The 15,176-nt window shown below is 36.2% G+C and overlaps 1 protein-coding gene across 1 annotated transcript in view; it reads right to left on the bottom strand.

The window, feature by feature from the left end:
* The window catches only part of cdkal1 (CDK5 regulatory subunit associated protein 1-like 1), a 394,373-nt gene that overhangs the window by 216,428 nt on the left and 162,769 nt on the right, over nucleotides 1-15,176 (bottom strand). The window lies entirely within an intron of this gene.

The following is a 15,176-nucleotide window of genomic DNA, read 5'->3' as shown; positions in this document are numbered from 1 at the left end:
TATATTTATCTGTCTGTCTGTCTGTTTGTTTGTTTGTTTGTTTATTTATTTATTTTAAAATTCTTATGGATGTGATTTATTTCTTCTAAGCACCTGATCTGTATTTTCTATTACAACATTTTTGTTATTGCCATAATGTTTGTACATGATTTCTGTTCAATATTAATAAAAAAAAAATGTCAGGTAGCTCCTGGAATATCACATGGTTTGTCTGTTCATCATGTGCCATATATGGACTGAAGGTGAACTAATACAGCTTGCCAGCTCCATCCGGCTGCCAGTATGAACTGAAAACTCAGCACATCACAGTATACTGCGCTCATATATTATACATCTGCGGCTTTTGGATAGATTGAATAAATAATACTTCTCTGTATAGAAATTTGACTCAAACATATGAGAATCTATCAATATTTCTCCACATCTGCACACATTTGAAGTAAAAGCCCTGAGGGATGTTGTTTTGTCGAGAGTCTTCATGACGACCACAGAAGAGCGACAAATGACGCGCATATTACAATCAAAAGGTAGCGACGCCGATCATCATATTCATAACTCCTTGCACATATTAACACATTACGGTCACTATAAGACTTTGAGAATAAAACAGAGGTATTTTTTTTTTTTTTTTTTACTTTAGTCTTACATCTTTTTAATGACGTATGTCAAGGTAATTATTTACATCTGCTAGTAATTTTGAGCTAATTTAAGCAAATAGAGCTTCAGCACGTCCACGTCCTTAAGAGGTTTAACAGATTGTTTGGCTGCATAAATTACGTCAACCAGGACCGGGAACACTTCCCATAACAGCCATTGTACTTGGTCATCGTAAGAGGAATGGCAATATTATGCTAATATTAGTCTGTATGTCTCATTTTTTATCCTGAGGTTGATGTAGTCAGTCGGATTCAGTCCATATCAAGATCAAATGGTAGGCCTGCACCTAGAGAAGGACACAACACAGCCTTGAATGTCGGTGGGAAACAAAATAACTAGACAAGCCCCAGAGACAGATCTTATGCAAAGACCTCATCGACTCGACAGCCATCTGCACAGATCCTCAGCCAATACCATAAGAACAAGACAAGTCCTCAGCACAGACCCCTATGGTCAGCTACAACTCCACCTCTCTCTATATGCTGGCCTTATGTATCTTTATGCAGAAGTAACTGGATATAATATTTTGAATGTTCTCAACTGAATGAGAACATTCTGAATGAGAATGAGAACTTTTTATGCTGTCGTCTAATGTCAACTAATGACGTTTGTGTGGTTTTTACATTTAAAAACATCATAACTAATAAGTAATAAGCTATTTTCTACACTAGTTTCGAGGCTGTCTTCTGATTGCTGGGTTTTTATGGGCGTGCTGCAATAGACACTTGGAAGTAAACGCCCACGGCTAGGATTGGATAAGATTAGCATATTTAATGAGCTTCAGCTTCGCTGTCATATCTATGCCCGTCAGTTCACATGAGGGAGAGATTATTAAAGCGGCAACTGCAATGATTCTCTCAACCACAGGGCTCGTAAATGTCTTTATCAAGCAAACAATTATGTATTTATTATCCATCCGTGATTGATTGGAATATTATTTATGCATTTCTTGGCCTGCACAACCGGTCGATATAAGAGCGAACCATGCACACACACACACACATGCAATACCAGATCAAGAAAGATTTTCTCCTAACCGGTGTACGTTTTGGTGCACAGCCCAAACACACAGCCCCCGGACTACTATTCTACAGATTTAAAAAAAAGACGTTTTACTTGCTTTTACTTTAAGTTTGTTGCACCATTCCTGTCAGATCCGTTATAGAAGGCACAACATTGTGTCTGCAAATCCTGCACTTGAGGCTTATTTACAAAGGCTTGTTTACAAACAACTCTACAGTGAAATGAAGCGAACACACGTATGGCCTTCCCCACATGAGCTGGAACTTCATTAAAAATAAATGTATCACACATTCCTAATATTATGTTCCGAAGGAAGCTTATGCAGCGAGTGTGTTCTTCCACAATATCTTGCTATCTTCTTCCACATGTTTATTGCCGCGCGCTAGTGATCCGAACAGCTCCATGAGTCAGTGGGCAGGACTACTGAATTATATGTTCTATAGAGGCGGTGTTTCATCCCGCGATGACGTAAGGATGAAGCACACGATCTTTTTCTGGGCCTGGTGTCTACAAAAGCTTTTCTTTGATTAAAAAGGAAGTTGTCAGCTCTGAAACTTACAGGATAATCTTATATTACCATGTTGTTATTGAGAGAAAAAGCACACAGTACATTTGTCTAAATGCCACTCTCAGCAGTGTGGCTGGATGAGGTGCTGGAACGTTTGCTATCAGTATATGGTATATCGTATTTGTTGCATTCTGATAAAATACTTTTCAGCTGTTTTTTTCTATTGTTTTTTTTTTTTTTTTTTTTTTTTTTTATCCTGTTTTGTTCTTCTTAAAAGTTTCCTAACAAGATGCAATGTGATAAGATTCCAGCAATTTTTCATGAAATATTCTTTAAAAGCACACTTATGGATCGGATTGTTCACAATGAGACCAGGAAGATGATTTAAAGTAAAGAGTCAACCGTAATGTTTATTTTACTTTGAAGAGAACATCATGAATGTCTGTGCGCTGTATTTCACATTCGACAGACATCATTCCCATCAGACCAACACAACAAAATGTATCGTCTTTCATCTATCATGGTCAACAAGATGTCTGAGCCGAAAGTAAACGTGTCATGTGCATCCATCGCAAAGCGGTGGCAGGGATGAAGAGGAGCTCTGTAATGCCTCTGTCACTGCGGTGAGGGATCAGAGGTCTGACAATCTGATAAGAGACTAAATGATGGATGGGGTGTCCAGCTGAGAGAGAGAAACCTCACACAAAGAGCTCTCTATCTACACAGCCTTCAAATGTCAGGCCTGATGTCAGAGGTACCTGTAAAGCAAATGAAAAGCCACTCTAGAGTCAACTAAAGACAGTGGCAGGCCTGTTTAACTTCATTTAACGCACTTGTGACTGTGTATAACAGAAGGGGTTAAACATTTAAGCAGACCCATCGTCTCTCATGATGGGTTTATATAATCAGTGAAGATTAAACTTTTCAAACCATGACATTTTAAAACATATTACAATAGAAACATTCTATTTTTACACAATGTATATTTGAACAACTAAATACAGTAAGCATGGCAAAGATAAGAGACTTATTTTACAAACATTAAAAATCTTACAGACACCAAACTTTCATGTTTAGTGAGTTTACTGAAAAGAACCGAACCAGTTCACAGATTTGATTGATTCACTTATGGCAAAATCATGATATTAGACAATGACATATTTGTATAAATTGTAGCTTATATAGCTTTCAGCTCCTGAACAATATCACTGTTGTTTTTTTTAGAGCTGCTTTAATGCAGGATTGAACTCTGTTTGCATTATTGATCATTACTTCCCTGCTCACAATAAAGCTGCTTTGGAACAATCTTTATTGTATGAAGTGTAATATAAATAAAGGTGACCATGACACTTTTTCATGTTTAATCATGTAAATCTGTGTGCTTTACAAGTAAATCTGACATTGCTTTTCTAGCTTTTAGGTTGCATTTCATATCAATGTATCAGTTTAATGTGTTTAGGCAGAAAACACTGCATTACTATAATATATATATATATATATATATATATATATATATATATATATATATATATATATATATATATATATATATATATATATATATATATATATATATATATATATATATATATATATATATATATATATATATATATATATATACAGACACATGTATATATGCAGACACTATATTGCGAAAACTATTCCTCACTAATAAGAGTATTCCACGGTCAACTGTTAGTGGTATTATAACAAAGCGGAACAGATTGGGAACAGCAAGTAAGCCAAAATGGTAGGCTATGTCGTGTGGCCTTTAGTAGAAACCTAGAACTAGAACACTGCGTAGAAATCTTATTGAAATGGGTTTCCATTGTCGAGTAGCTGCACAAAGTTTGCAGTATGGGGACATTTGCAGTTGAAAAAAGCTGTTATGAAATATGTTATTGCAATTCTCAACATAATCACAATTTTCTTTTAAACCCGCAATAATATTGTATTGTGGCTTAAGTATCATGATAATATTGTATTGTTTTTTGTTTTTTTTCTGAGTTTAACAAAATCTAACGCAATTAATGCAGCATCCATTTTCTGTCATTCTTTAGCTAGCCTTTAGCTACATTGTATATTAATGTTTTTATGCATGCAAATACTTTTAAACCATTCAAGTCAAGAGAATGTGTGATTGTGGTTGAAAGCAATACTATGCACAAACACAACAACTGTTAGCAGTCTGAAGTTTAGGGTAGTGTAGTGTTCAAACTACTCTTGGAAAAAAGCAACTTGACTGTAGCTGAGCTGTTGTAGATGAGTAACTACAGCTTCACTGCTGATGTTTATATAATAATGATGTGTGTGTAGTTTTGTGTGTTCTTGTAAAACACTCAAATCCCTGAGCCGCTGAATGAGATGTTGATGCAGGATCACATTCAGCATTGTTGTGCCTTCATTAAAGTGCTCCTGAGGGAAAAACAATGCTGATAAATCATAACATGACTGCATAGAGACAGAGCATATTTAAGCCACGCCCACACCGGGGGAAAACAACTGACGCTCTCCATTGACTTTGTACCACATGAAGCGGTCACCTTGTCTTTTCTTACTTATAACAAAAAACAGAAAAATATCTAAAAGCTGATATGTGACAAGGTAAACAGTAAACAAACTTAAAAAACAAACAAACACATAAATACGTTTTTATAAGCTGTCGACCCCCCCAAAAATGAGCATTTAAGGAGAAAAGTAGATAAAGGCAATAAGACATGAGCAGGAAGAATGGATCAATTTTGGGATCCTGACACTCAGTATGCCTCAGTAGGCTTAAGTGTATAGTAAATATTTGGTCAATTATATCCAATTGTCAGTTTTACATAATTATATTTCCTGACGCCGACTACATTCCCCTCCAGTGGGCGTAGTTCTCAGTGTAATATAACATGTCACGCTCTGTCTCTATTGCATGTATGCACTTTTATGTCTTTAAAAGCTTGTTTTTTGGGTCAACAGCGTATAAAAACTTCTGGGTTATTAGCTTGTTTTCTGTGCACCTTGTCACATATCAGCTTTTAGACATAGTTAGATTTTTGTAATAAGTCAGAAATGACAAAGAGGCCACTTCCCGCAATAGAAAGTCAATGGAGACGTTTGGTTCGTTTTCCCCCTGGTAGGTGTGGCTTTCAGATTATGACGTGTGTCGCTCTGTCTCTTTTCAGGCATCTGAGGAAATGACGCCACTTTCAACCTGTTAGCATTAGCATGAAGTAGTGGTGTACTGTTAGCCTGTGTACTAAACGTGATGACAATTAAAACATAAATCATAAAATAAAACATTCATTGTTCAGCTCCATCATAGTCACAGAACAAATACAGATACACACACTCAAAAATGACAATCTTGTCTCAAGGATATTACAACAATAGCCGTAGTGAGTGATCTATTATCCCCACTTTGGTTCTGGAGGGCCACTGTCCTGCAGAGTTTAGCTCCAACCCTGATTAAAAACTCTCCTGCACACTGGGCTGTAGCTGGGGAATACTGGACCCTGAATCGGACATGAAAAAATATATAGGTAGATCTTGCCTCTCATCAAGGCAGAGGTCAGGGATCTTTTGCTTGAAAAGGTTGGTGACCACTGGCCTTGATGTTGCAACAGAAACTATAGACTCTCTTTTCCAGCATATATTTATTATATTTATACTGCAATGCTATTCGACATAGCTTTTAACATTGTGTATTTTCTGTCAGATTTTTTGACCTAAAGCCAAGAGATCACAGATTGTTATATAAAACACTTGACTTATAAAGTATAAAGCGATATGAAGTTTTGGATAAAACATGATTTTAATCTTATAAATTGTTGCTTTGCTGGTGTGCTAAGCTAACATGCTAGCTTGCCCTAAGATGCACCTGCCACTGAGAAAATACTTTATTTTTATGATTTTTTTTTTAATGTAAAACTTCATTTTCAAGAAATGCATTTGATAGTCTCAGAGAAGGTGAAGGGAGAGGGTTGATTTAGAAATTAGGTTTGAACAGAACAGTTTGAATAGTGAGTCATTAGTAAATACAATGCAGACAAAGGAATAATAATTAGAGCCATAACCAGTCCGCAGAAGTGTGAATGTGTGCCGGGGAGACAAACTGAATGGGGCAGTTTGCACCTCTAAACAATAGAGGCAATACACTGAATAAAAGCTCAGAAGACATGAAAATAAACATCAGTTGATATTTTAGAGAAATCTCACAATAAATTCACATGACAATCTTGTATCTACACTTTCTGTCAAAAATACAATAAAATACAGTATCCTCAAAATTATGCTCCTTTTTAGAAAGAAATGGTACCTGAGGATTTACAGTCAGGATTTACACCATATCATATTACTGAGACTGCTCTCATCAGTTACAAATGATTTATTCTTATCATCCGATTGTGGTTGTATCTCTCTGTTCGTGTTACTCGATCGATGTCACACCGATCACAAGTTCAGTATGGAGTACCTCAAGGCTCAGTGCTAGGACGGTTGCTTTTCACCCTGTACATGCTACCACTGGTATTAGGAAGCATGGTGTTATTTTTTTCTTTGCTATGTTGATGATACTCAGCTCTATATTTCTTCACACCCTAGTGAAACTTACAAGATTAAAGGTGAGCCTACACTGTGCGATTTTTGCTGTCATACAAACTCGCAGATGATTTTTTTCTCTCGGGAGAAATCACGTGGGCATTGTGGATGCTTGTATGGTCATGGCTCGCAGCGTGAGAGGAATTGCGAACGAGCCGAGCAGGTTAAGAGCACCTCCCGACCTTACGATGATTTTAAGCATGTTTAAAAAATTCAGGGAGTCAGCCGGATTTTCACCAGCGTATGGCTGTCCCCTATGGTCAAATCATGCACAACCACGTCACATAGGCTCGATCTATGAGTATCATTAGGCTATAGCTCAGTGGCTCCAACCATACAGCGTATATACACACACACTCTCTCTTTCTCTCTCATGCGCGCCGTCTCTCTTCCTCTGGTTGTTTCGGTTGAAAGGAATGGCTACTATTTTTTTGTATCTGAAGCTATCAGGAACATTGAAATCTCCGGTCTCTGCACTGTAAAACCTAACAGTGAAATTCACTAAATGAAATAAGTTCATTTTACTTAATGTTACCAAAAAAGTTAATTCAACTTAACAAATATGTGTGATGTTAACTCAAAAATGTATTATTGTAAGCAAACCTCAATCTAAATAAGTAACTAAAACTTTTTAACTCTAATGGTTTAAGTTACAGATATTTATTTAATCTAGTATTTTACATCTATGGCCAATTAAATAACTAAAAGCTGATAAAATAAATAAATAAACAATAGTATATACATTAATCTACCTCATATTAAGCCTACAGTCTTACATTAAGCTCTTTTAAAGTCATTACATTTAGTCATGTCAAAGTAGGCCTATCATCCCAGTGAGTTTCCGAGGTAACAAAAACCGCGCCATTTTCCCTCCTTCAGTCCAGTCACAGCAGGACGGCTCGCGCTACAGTCAAGAAAAACAAAAGGTAAGCGTTTCAAACTTATTTATTCATATTTCGCTCATGTTTGAACGTTTTCAGTGTTATTTTCGTACCTCTTTTATGTTTATCCGAAGATTAACCAGTAATGTTGTGTGTAAAGTTAGCCAGCAAACAATCTAACATTAGGAGCAAATGCGCTATTGCACCAGTGTTATCAACGGTAATGTACACGTTTGGAGTTAATTATGCTGTTTTACACTGCAGTTTGTCAGCGGGGAATTAAAAAATATATGTTTGTGCTTTCTCACAGTCGGACAGATAAACGCTGGCTTTAGAGACAGCTGGCCATCTTTCCATGTCTCTCGTCTCGTGCCACAGTGACGTTAACTAACTTACGTTAAAGCAAAAGGTAACGTTAATGCAAACTCACGCATTCCTTATATTACAACCGTTTTAAATGTATTGTTAATCGAATTCGAGTTTCCTCTATCATATGTGATGCTAGTTAATTTGACTAAAGCGGCTGAAGCTCCGGGGTGAACAAAGTGACTTGAGGAGCATTTTAGATCCTGTTTTGCTAACGTTAGATAAAATTTTAAACTGTTATTTGTTTCTCATGACGTTTTCTCATTTAAAACTCACACTAACACATTGTTGCCATGCTTTTAAATCTTTTCAGAGCAAAGACGAAGGTGCAATGGCAGCAACGTGGCTACAATTCTATGAGTAAGTAAGTTAGAATTAACATTGAACAAATCAATGGAATTTTGTAACGTTACTGTGCAAAATGCAAATGATAACGTTATGAACAGTTACATAATGTTCATACAAATATAAGTTTGTTCTTCAATTTTAATTTTTGAATGAATTGCTATTTTTGCAAACGTAATTATGACCATAAATGTCTTTTAGCACAACTTGTAAGTCTTCTGAAGCAATATGATTTTTTTAAAAGGCTTAAAGTCCAAAGTCCAGTCTGTCTATCATTCAAAGTCATGTTGTATTGCTTCAGGAGAATACTGGTCAAGTCTTGAAAGTTGTTGTTATAGTCGGCTTTCCTAATATAAACAGAAACATTTCGTGTGTTATATTTTCACTGGCAGTTATCCTGAAGTTGCCTTGGGTTTGTAAAGGTGTAAGGTAATTGGCAATGCTAGATTTGCAGTGGTTGAAAGAAGTCTTGTCATGAATCATAAAAAAAACCACGATCCTGGCAGGTCTGTTACTATTTAAAAGGAAGAGTCAGGAGATGTTTTCAAGACACAAGGTAGGACACATGTCAAAACTACATTACATTTATTTAGCAACATGTTAACCTTTCAGCTGCCACCAGCATAAATGCATGGTGTGGTTACAGTGACTGATAGTTGATCATTCAAGTTGTCTTAAATGTATAGTCCACTTGCCAATACAAATTCAGTCATGATTCATAAATTACCAACCCTCATATTGTTCCAAACACATAAGAATTTTATTAATCTGTCCATTGAAAATCTAGTCTTCAAAACGTTTAATTTAGGCTTTCATTAGCATATACATTGAGCACAGCAAAAGCTTATTTGACACATAATAAACCAATCTCAGCTCAAGCTTAAAGGAATCGTTCACCCTGATTTACTCCCCCCCTCAAGTCCTCCTTGGTGTAAATGACATTCTTCTTTCAGACGAATACAATCAGAGTTATATTAATACGTGTCCTGGCTCGTCCAAGCTTTATAATGGCAGTGAATGGCAGCCCAAAATTTGTAGCCCAAAAAAGTGCATCCATCCATTTTAAAAGTGCTCCACACGGCTCCGGGGGAATAATAAAGGCCTTCTGAATTAAATCGATGGGTTTGTGTAAGAAAAATATCCTCTCGTAATTCAAAACGCTTGTGCAACGCCCGACAACATCGTCACATCATTTATGTTTTTTACGCTGCGTCCGCCGTCAACGCCGTGGCTGTTATGCTTTTTTACGCTATATCCGACGTCATCGTTGCGCCGGAAACTAGTTATTTTCTTATTTTATAACGAGTTAAATATGGATATTTTTCTTATATAAACCCATCGATTCACTTCGGAAGTACTTTATTAACCCTCCAGAGTCATGTGGATTACTTTTATAATGAATAGATGCACTTTTTTGGCTTCAAATTTTGGACAGCCATTTACTGCCATTATAATGCTTGGATTAACCAGGACATTTATTAATACCGCTCTGATTATATTAATCTGAAAGAAGAACGTAATTTACACCAAGGATGTCTTGCCATTATCCATTTAAAATTTGTTAATCAAATCTGTCTTGTTTCACCTTGTCTACACCGGATGTGAGCAGCGCGACAGGACAAAAGACCCCCTTATTGTCCGTTATGTTGTCTACACTGGATGCGGCGTGATGTGAGCGACAAATCTTTGACAGTAAACTGTTGCCTCTTTCTATTTATGACATACTGACATGAAAAACAAATGTTTTGCAATGTGTGCATTATCGTTTGAATTCAATTCAATTCAATTCGTCATTCAATTCAAGGTCTAGAACATTCGGCTGATACACCCCTGAAAATGTTTTTCCCCCAATTAAACCTTGCTGACAAACAACTTAACATCTTTACAAAATTGAACTACAGGGTTTTAAATAAGCACACGCCCAATTAAATCAACAATAATCCGTTCCTTATAACAACGTTTTTTTTATTTATGAAAATTGAAATATGGTGTCTGCCCTGACAAGGGTTATTTTTATATGTGGTGACATACAAACTTTTTTTCCAATGCAAATAGAAAAAGGAGCTTGACCAGGTGCAGAAGCCAACAGTCACCATCCTTACTGTCGAGGAGGAAGAGGGAACGTTAATTTTAAACCCACTGGATGCTTTGATTGTCTTTAAAGATGAGGTGGTGATGTCTGCCAAGTCTTCGGTCAGTGCAATACACTTAGAGTACATTAAAGATCATACAGTGCTTTTGCTTTTTGAGGAAACGTACCTTTTTACATAATTTTTTTATTTTATATGTTTTGTTATTTAAATGTTATGACTTTTTTTAAACATGTTTGTGCTGTTTTATTTGGTGAAAAAGTCTAATATTTTTTGTCTAGTTATATTTGTGAACATATGGCATACTGTATTTATGATGTAAATGTTATATTTCAATAAATTACTTAAAAATACCCTCCTGTTCTGTCTTCATTTTGTACCAATGTTAGCTTGTGCTTAGTCTTATGTAACTTAATCACTTTGAGTTTGATGAACTTAAACCATTTGCCGCAATCGGTTTCCTAAAACCATTTAAGTAACCATGTAGTTGTTAAGACTTAGTTAGATTTGTTACCTGAATTCAAACTGAATTAATAAAATTAACTTAAAATCTTTAAGTTCAGTTTACTCTTAATAATTGATCAACACAACACTAAAATATAAGTTTTAACACTTAAACAACACTAAAATATGAGTTAATTTAACTCAATGTATATGAGTTTTCAGTACTCATACTTAATGGTTTTAAAACTTAATTGGTTTGAAGCAATCGGTTTCCTCAAATGGTTTGAGTTACCGTAACTTGTTGGGTTTTACAGTGTGTGTTTAACGCGATAGCTCGTGTGATCGCCACCGGCTCGCCGTGCAGTGCAGTCGTGTCGTGTGCCAGCTGATTTGATTCGATTATCAAATTCACTGACTCGTAGCGTCTGCAATATCTCATGACCTACCGAATGTCTGAATTCACACAGTATACGCCGGCCTTAAGGGAATGCATAGCTGATATAAAAAATGTCATGACTAGTAATTTCTTGCAACTTAATTCAGAAAAGCTCTATAAGTAGTAACCTAAAATACTGTCTAACACTTGATGGATTCTCTTTAAAGTCCTCATCATCAGTTGTGTGTGCTCTTTGATACCAATCTTTCATTTGAAAGCCACATTTCTAGCATCTGTAAAACAAGTTGATAATACCTAGAATATCAAAATCAGTAGATCATTTTGCTGTTTAGAACCTAAACTCTATAATTGTCTTCCTAAAATTGTTCAAAAAGCATACACAGATACGCACTGTTATTGGTGATGTCACTGTGTAAAGACTATGTGCCTGTACACACATGCATTCAAATGTGCATGTCTATAGATTAAACACACTATGCATGTACATGCTTTCACCATTTCCACATATTCACGTTTTTTAAGCTTACACTGAGATGATAACGGTATAGTTTTTATAACTTGTTTTCATATTTTTAAATGAACAGCCTGAATGCGTTAAAATATTTCCTCTAAGTTACTAGCTAATGATTTTTTCAACGAAATTGAATCAAGTAAAAACTTAAGTTGGAAAATGGCTTTCTTCTGGAGATGCTGTACATCCAAAACAACATTTGTTGCATTATTTTTATCATTGTAAAGCTGCTTTAAAACTATCCGTATTGTAAAAAGTGCTATAAAAATTAAAGTGACTTGACTTTTTAAACCCAAAATCAGCACCTTTACAAACATTTACCATGAATGTATTGTAACAGCACTGACTATATTTACCATGGTTTGGGCAGAAATGTGGAATATTTATATTGAATACTATGTTATTAATATAGTAATTTATATTGTATTAGATTTATTAGGTGGGTTTTACCTGTGTTTAGGCTTGTTTCATTGTTGCTGTTGTTAATAACGTATAGATTCATTATATCATAATAGCATGACTAGTGAGTTGCCAGCATGGTTTTACCTGTGTATAGCAAGTCAGTCACACTGTCAAAATATTTTGTTGACTTGGACTAAACCGCTCAATTCATATGGATTTATTTTACAATCTCTTTATGAGCCTTTTGGGTGAATAGACTTTAAGTGAAAATCTTAATTTGATGAACAAAGGTCTTATAAGTTTGGAATCTAATGGCAGTGAGTGAAAGATAAAAGAATTGGGTGAACAATATCTGTTAGTCCCCTGTTAGGCTGTTTGAGAAGAGCTGAGGTCATCATATGAGGTTGCTCTTAAATTAACATCAGGCTTATAATGAATGGCTAGAGCTCTTTAAGACAATATGCATGAGACAAAACAAGTCAGCTTTATTTATATAGCTTTTTTTACAATGACATTTGTTTCAAAGCAGCTTCAAAAGGCGACAGGGGCAAGGAACCAAAACTCCATCAGGGTATAATGGAGAAAAATAAAACTTGGGAGAAACCAGGCTTAGCCAGGGTGCCAGTTCTCCTCTGGCCTATTAACAAACAGTGTATGATTATTATCCTGGCAACCTTACAGGTCAGAAATCATTATAGATTGGAATATTCGAAAATCCAAGGTATCACACAAGAGACGGGATTATTGAGGATTATGCGTCGATTAAACAAAAAAAATATTTTTGAAAGTTCGAGGTATCACACTCGAACAGGTTTATTTAGGATGATGTGACAAGTAAACAATTATTAAATATGAAATAATTCATTTCCTTCAATAAACAACCTCAAACACACAACTAGCAGCTACACTTTGCTCCGACAGTATTTGTTTAGAAAAACACCAGGAGAAAGTCCTCAGTAATGTACAAACTTCACTTTACATAAAAAATAAAAACAAACAGCAGAAAGTCACAAAGTCCCCAAACAGCATGTTCTCCTCCCAGGATGACTCTCCTCTGCTTCTCGGTATGTTACCATTTGCATCTCATTTGCTTCTAAGTGACACTAAGCAATAAGTTTCTAATTAAGCCACTGTCATGCTGGGGAATTGCCTGAATTTTGTCAAACAAACAAGCAAACCAACAGCACTCAGGTTTCTTCTGCAGTACTGACACCACTGGATGTCACTGATTAAGAAACTATCAATGGCACAAACAACATGAACCTAATGGATAAATTAAAATGGTCTATATTGTGCTGAAAGCTCTGTTCTTGCTGTCAGCTCAATAAAGGTCATGTTTAGCAGTGTACAACTAATATGGTCAATGTGAACACACTGCCAATCACCACAAACAAAATCAGAATCAATGTGTCCTTAAAACCACTAAGCAATGATCATAACATCATAACACAAATTCTGAATGACCTGTTCTGACAAATGGCAGACAGGGAGAGTGTTTTTTGCAGTTCTGCTTGCAAAGAGATCACACTCTCCAGTACTTCACAATCAGCAGAACATTATGTTGTACTTTGAAAGACTGGGATTCAACCAGGGGCGGTGATAGACCTGTTTTACTGATGCATGAACCTCAGTGAAATACCACTTTGCGGTTGCCCAGTTTGATTCTTTCAGACAATTCAATTCAATAGCAGTTTCGCACACTGTAAAGTGATATCTTATAAGACTGAAAACAAAAAGAATGATGGATGAGGTAGACATTCAACTACAATGCCTCGAAACTTGCAAATGACTTCTATTTTTTGTAACAATGAAGCAGTGATGAACGAATCTGTACAACAAGTACATAAGTATACAGCAGCCTATCCATATATCCAAAAAAGTATTTAAAAAAGCAAAATGAGATGTGGGGCCTGTGCTCCAGTACTGATGAAAAAATAAAACTGCTTCTCAATTCAGTCACATCAGTCAATCAGCGACCAAAGTCAGCATTAGCACAGTACATCAGTGCATTCTTAATGAAAGTAACATGGACTTAAAGGGGTACTTCAGCGCTGGGAAGATGAATCTGTATTTAAACTGGATCATTAATGTAGTAGAAATGTGAAATTATTTTTTAATTTGGTGCTTTCTAGACTGAGAAAAGACAGAAAATGTATTTTTGTCTCATGGGGATGAAAGACTACAATTCCCAGAATGCTTCGCTGCCCTGTGAGGCCATTCACAAAGCCACCGCTACTGGATTACAGAGACTGAGTTCCTACAATTAAATACTGAACGTGTCAATATAACGAACGAGTTGCCGCGTGAGTTTCACAGCAGACTCAGATTACATTTAACGTCATAAATGAGTTGATGAGCTCTCGTGATGAGAGCTGAGGTAATCGCGACCACATTCGCGACCATAGCAGCATACATTCACAACGCGTTTTCAGTTCATGCCTTTGGAAGCTTAACTTTCATAGAAATTAATTTGAGAAGTTAAAACACTTACATTGCTTAGCATCCGTTTAAATTCATGCGTGTAGCTGAGCTGTGCTAAGTGTGATCTCCATTCCCCATGCACGAGTTGAAAACATGCGGAAAAGGCTCCCTCTGCTGGCTGTAGTCTTTAGCCTCTGGGCAATCATTCCTCTCGTGACGCAAATATCGTCAATTTGCGTCAGGAGAGGAATTTTTCCAGAAATAAAATGCATAAATCTCTTGTCTCAGGGGGATATAAGAGGGGGGAGCACGATCATTTGAATATACTCCAGGGTTTCTACTGATACAAAGCCATATGCTAATCGCTGAAGTAACCCTTTAAACAATGCATCTACAATCCAACAGTAAGTGTTGATGGCTTCATACTGTCCTTACATTGTCTAGCTATAACCAGACCAAGCTCAATTTAAGATTGAGCATTTGTCTGGGGAGTCTGCTATGTATGTTCTACTGCACAAGAGGCGTGTTAAACGAGCATTATTCAAAT

Source organism: Pseudorasbora parva, chromosome 7 (assembly GCF_024679245.1).
Source record: "Pseudorasbora parva isolate DD20220531a chromosome 7, ASM2467924v1, whole genome shotgun sequence".
In the NCBI taxonomy this organism is placed as follows: domain Eukaryota; kingdom Metazoa; phylum Chordata; class Actinopteri; order Cypriniformes; family Gobionidae; genus Pseudorasbora; species Pseudorasbora parva.
Note: the sequence above shows the minus strand (reverse complement) of the source record. Positions and strands in the feature narration are given on the sequence as shown.